We start from the raw sequence: 6168 nt of genomic DNA on the forward strand, positions 1-6168 counted from the left end.
GAGGCAAACAGCGTATGCTGTGTGTATAATTGTCAGTTTCCTTAAAACTTATGTTTCAGAGTCTGTTGCTCCTCAAGATGGTGGCAGAGATACCGGAGTGCCCCTGGTGGGCTTCAGGGGTGGAGGGACGGATGCAGTGTTTGCCTGTGGAAAAGGTGGGGTGGCGAATATATCGAGTTGTATGAAATGGCATTTACAGAACTTGCAAATAAGAGCTTCAGCTGTTCAAGCTTCCTGCCCTGAAGTGTTTGTGATTTAGTCTCTCCTCTCTGAAGAGCACCTAGGTAGGTTTTTTTGGTTTTTTTCCCCTGTGTGGGGCAAGGTGGAGAAGAAAGAAGCAGGTATGAAGAGAGCAAATTTAACAGCCAATATTGCCAACAGCAAGTAACATCTTCAAAGTTTACCTGCAGCTTGTAAATTAAAAATGCCAACTCTTCCTTGCGCTGAAGTCAAGCAAGCAGCCACCAAACATACACCTGGTGAGTGCAAGGAGAGATGGCAGACATTTTAACTGGTACCTTTTTCCAGTGGTCTTGAATTAATGTACTTCCTTGAATGATCCAGGAGCATTTGTCCACAAGTCCTGAAGGCCATCTGCAGTTGCTTAAAGTATTTCCAGTGTTTTTCTTTACTGCAGCTCCAAGTTGGTTGGAACCAGTATTCTATCTGCCTTTGGAAAAAATGTAGTAGATTCCAGCAGAAATGAAATTTCTCTATGGAAATACGAGTGAGGAAATTGAGGCTTGAAAACACTCCAATTCAATTGTGATTGAAGTTCAGTCACAATTTGAGCAATGAGCAACACGCTGGAACGTTCACATCTAAGTAGCATCTGATCTTGTAGGGCTTGGTAACGTGTTAGGGAAGATTTGAGTGGAATCCAGGTATTTTTGGGCAGTGACATTATTCTGAGGGAGTTTTGGATTCTCTTAGGCAGCAGTAGTACCCTAGTACAGCTCCTGCAGGCAGTGGTCTTGTTTCAAATACATCAGAACTTCATTTGCTTTACTGAATATGGAGCAATGTGGTATGAGGAGAAGTGGGTGCAGTTTGAAATAGAATTCCCGTATTTGTGGAATTTAGGTGTTATGCTGGGGAAGAGCCACCAAAAGAACCGTTAGACAAACAATGAAAATAGGCAATAAGGTGTGGATTTTTGGTGTAGCTTGTCTCCCTGTTGAGCTAAAGAAATATTTCCAGATAATGTAGAAAGGGGCGATGATCTTGCTGCTGAACTACTCTGCCTGCAACAGCCTTCAGGGCACAGTGCTGAGCCAGATCATCAGTGCCATTTTGTAGCCTGTGACTGATAATCCAGGTTTCTTCTTTTCAAGGGATTGCTGAAGAAAGCATGCCTGAATTCCTTTAAATATTTGTGGTGACCAGTAGTTAAACAGGAGAGTGCGCACTTACAGATGTGTCAGTTGGAAAACTCCATATTAAGGAAGGTGAAAATGACTAAATACAAATATGGAACTTGGATGTTGACAGAAGTGCTGTAAAAAGCATTAAATGTTGGGAGTGTTTAGAAGACATGAAGGCATCAGGGGTAAGTAAGGAGCAGTGGGAAATGTCCCAGTGGCTCGTGAGAGCTCCTTGTGGATGGGCAGGAATGTTTAGAGGATGACTGAACATCATGAATGATGGGAAGGCATTGTATCCTGTGTGCTTTGTTTTAATAGCCACAAGAACACTATCAGTACTAAGGAAATATTCCAGTGAAAGCACTGCTGGAATAGTTTCAGAAAGTAATAGTCAGAACAGAGGATCTTGTAACCTTTCAAATCCTATTTTGTTGTATGACACTTCTTCGGATGGGAATGTTTTAAAATTGCTCTTAAGTACACAAAGATAACAAAACCTATCCAAACAAGCAAACTCCATGTACGTTTACAAAAAACCCCCCAAAAACCTATGAATAGAAGCCTCCCATCAAAGGGGTGAAAATATTAGGACGAAGAATTCCCCCATGTAGAATAGCATTTCCAGGAACAAGAACTCATTGCTTAGAGCACCAAACAAATAATTTGTTTGTAGACAGAATCCAGAAATGCAGATCATTGTGTGCTATATCTTTGAAGCTGAGCGATATTTTCTTCTGATCATTACAAGCATATACACAAGCTATTTATACAGCTGGTACTAATGACTTAAACTTGTGATCAGTCAGACTTTTCTTTGGCAGTGTATCTGGTTTAAGGATAAATGAGCACAGGTGGTTGCAGAGTTAGGGCTGAAGAAGCAGAGCATTAGTAAGTGTTTGGCTGATCTTGATTGAGCCACAGTCAAGAGCAAAAGACCCCTATGAGCAATTACAGACCTATTGTTTCATAATTTATAATCACCCAATTGATTCGAATTTGATGGGCAGCTACTCTGACAACTTGTGTTTTGCTTTTCTTATTGCTTTTTCTGGTTTCTCTAACTCTGAAATGATACAAGATAGGAGGGCAAAGTAGCTCCTGTCAGTTCTGTTAAAAGGTTGTTCCACTTGACCGTTACGTACTATTTTTCCATCTTTGAAATCTTGGTTGAATGGATTATGGAATCACCGTTACGTATCAGTCATCAACTTAGGATATTTTTAAGTTTGTTTATTAGTCTTTGTGCTGTAAAGTAAGCAACTCAACGTAAAAACTAGTGATGAGGAAGAGTTGCTCAGTTATGGTAACCTACACTTTTCCCCTTCAATCCCTGTTTGTCTTTCATTGCAGTGACTCTCAGTATTGTTTCCAATAATCCTCTTTCCAATGGCAGAATAATGTTTTTAGTCTGAATACAATTCTTGCTATCATGTTTGATCAGGGATGGGCCTCCTGTTATTCTCCATGACCAACCACATTCTGCCCAAAAGATGTGTTGAAAATGTGCACTTTTTTGTGTGTCGGGCCAAAAAAAATCCCCAACCGAACATTTGTTAATCTTTGTGCTTTATGGGAACAGGTTGCTCCGTTGTCCTTAATAGTTGTGATGGAATGACCAAGCAGATTGTGGGTAAAGATACTTTTGGGTTGAGGTGGTTACACAATTAAATGAATAAAAGGTGATATTTCTGCATTGCCAATACATCAAAAGCTTAGAGCTTTTGTAGTAGAATTTTAATGAAATCCATAAGACACTCTCGGCTGAATTGACAAAGCCAAAACTATGCATCACCACTACTTCTGTCCATTTAAGTATTACAATAAATGTAAAAAGAAAGTCATCATTATCATTCAGAATGCTATGAATAGAAATTGGACGCTAACCTGGCTGGTGTAAGCATTTATAGTTCTAAGAGAGCGGAAATAAATCTAAATCCTCTTCCAGGTTTAATGACCAGGCAAATGTAGGGTAAAGGAAAACTTTGAAAGTTGTCGTAAGTTGAGTTTTGTTGCGTCTTTTTAGTTCTTGAATATCTTTTAAAGAAAGTCAAATCTCAGAGCTCTGAGACCACCTGTAGATACAAAGCCTTGAATCCTGTTTGCTGACTCCCAAATTCAAATCTCAACTTTGTGTGGACTGCCTGAAGCCACGAATGACACAGTGAGAGCATTCAGGCTCAAATACTGTCTGCTTTTCTCTAGCTCTAGGGGCAGATTAGGCAGCACTTCAAGTCATGTTTCTGGTTTCAGTCCTTCCACTCTTGTAAAATTCACTCTCCGTGCAAGTTGGCCACTTTGTTAATGACTGTATTGGAGTTCAGGCTGTCTTGTGGCAGTAATGAATGATAGTATCTTCAGAGCATGAGCAATAAGTTTTTTTCTTCATCTTTTAAGTGTTTAAGAAAACATGTTGATTGAAATAAGCTCGTTGCCATCAGTGAGACAAGAGAGAGAATGGTGTGCTTGCAAAAGAAAACAGTGCTCCAATTTTGTACTGTTCAGTAGGTATTCTCGGCAATTCCCTTCTTCCGAGTGGCCAAGGATCAGAAGAGAGCTCCTGACCTTGTGCAGTTTTGCAATTCATAGATGTACAGCATGATTTAGGATTTTGGAATTAAATGGCTTGAGTTTGCTAAGTTGTAATTGAGCTGTTGGATTTCATTCACTAAACATAGTCTGGTCAAACAACTGACCCGTATTTTGGTTGGTTATTTGATGTTCTGAAAAATAACCTGCCTTGTGAAATGCAAAATTGAGGTCAAGCCTTTCATGCGCCTCATTCAAAGGAGCTTTTTGCTCAAAGTCACTTGAATTGAGCCATGTCTTGGTACTGTGGGCAGTTTGTCTAGAGCTAAGGATTATGGTTTATTGTCTTTGAAATCTATTTTTCTGTTAAATTCTCAATGAATACCCTCATCTGAAAGTAGATGTAGTGGTGGCATTTACCGTTAAATTTCTACTTCTTGCTCAAAAGGTCTGTCTGAACTTCTCTGTCTGGTATTGACAAAGTTTACCTTTTTGTCTGAAAAGATCCTTCATAGCATTTGGTTAGGTATTGTTCCTGCCCCATCCCAATATAAGCTTGCAAAAGAAGGAGGTCGGAGAGAGCTTTTAGGGATATGTTTCTCCTCCCTTGCAGTACTATAGTGAGAACAGTTTTTCATGTTTTGCTTCATTGCAGGGAGGTACTCTTTTGGGTAGGTTGTATAACGTGTAAAACCTTTCACTTGCGGGTATAATAACTATGGTAAGGAAAGAGCAGTGAAAGGCAGCCCTGTTCAGTTCATGTCCCGGTCAGCACTGACAGTTGTGCTTCATGCAGATTCTCACTGGGCTGATGGGCTTTGGTACCAAAGCACTGGGTCTCTCATCCTTACGCTATTGATGGTGTGACTGAACTGCTCCCTGCTCTGGCTGTGCAGTTTGCTTTCTTGACAAATATCCCCTGCTCAGGAAAATGGGCACTTCTGAGGGAGCTGCTGCTGACAAAATACCTTCAGTTGCTTATCCTTTTGAAGTAAGGTTTCTTGAGAACCTCAAGGAAACAGTCTGTTTAACTTTTTTCTCTTTGCAGACAGTCATGTTTAGTGGAGAGAAGTATATCAGCCAGATGCCGAAGTGGTAGTAGTAGTTTAGGCTGTAAATTCATAAAAGTCACACCAAACCATGTGCTCTGTGTTGGTAACATCAATACCCTTGCTGGTTTCTAAAAAGTATTTGTATTTCTGCATAAAAAAAATAGCTTCTATGAAAGTTGACTCAACTGCTTTAGAAATCTTGTTTTGCTTCCTTTGGATTCACTGTGTGTTTTAGAAGCTCTTAGGAAGGGACATGGTACAATCTGGTCACACTCGTAAATAATTTGTAAATATACTTCAGGTATAGAAGCTGGAGAATCATTTTCCTCTTTGGGGAGTGCATCTGATTTTGTATCAGGAGGTGAAAATGATCTGATGAGTGTGTTACTTATATTAAAAGGAAGTGTGCTGCCCTGTGGTGGAAAGATTGCTGTTCAAACATCTGAAGACCAGCCTTTCAAATTTTTGGAAAGTAAGATAAAGCAATTTTACAGAGATTTATGCACCTTGAGAAAAAGTAGATGTTGAAAAAGTACCATTAATATTGTATTACCTAGTAATCAGCAGTAATGAGGTAGAAAACCAATTTGTGATGCATTTTGTGGTCACAATTTTTGCAAATGAGCCTTCAGTAGCAGAGCTAGATATAAACCATTTCTGTCAGTGTCTTGGAATTGAGATTTGTGAAGTTTTATCTGTGGTGGGTTTTGTTACTGTTTTCTTACTTCCTCTGGCAACTTTTGTAATTTTGTGATACTCTAAAAGAAAGCACAGTTATCCGTGTGTTTTCAAATGGACCAAGAGGCTTTTCGTTCATCTTTGAAAGGTTTACAGTAAAATGAATTTGATTGAATCTTTCAGGGGGTTTTTTTGTATGCACAATTCAGCAAAAAAAGTCTTGGTAATTAATTGCTGTTTCTGATCCACAGGCTGTTTTTCTCCAGTCAGACAGTGGTTCAATACCTGCTTTAGATGTTTACAAATCAGTGAATCAATGACACTCAGCTGTGCATTTATTCTCACTGGAGCAGTGCCCATTCCTACAGAAATGCCCAGGAGAAACACCCAGCATAGAGCAAGCAAGACCAAATGTCACTGGTCAGAAAGGGGGGAATGCTTGAGAAACTGCTTAAAGCTTTCTCTCCTGTCCCTTAAAGTGTGGGAGTGCCTTCCTGTCCTTTCCCGAATTCCTTGGTGTTTCAGGCATTATTGAAATCACTGATTTG

This window comes from Chamaea fasciata, unplaced genomic scaffold (assembly GCF_029207755.1).
Source record: "Chamaea fasciata isolate MVZ Bird 193981 ecotype frontalis unplaced genomic scaffold, bChaFas1.0.hap1 SCAF_136, whole genome shotgun sequence".
Classification (NCBI taxonomy): Eukaryota; Metazoa; Chordata; class Aves; order Passeriformes; family Sylviidae; genus Chamaea; species Chamaea fasciata.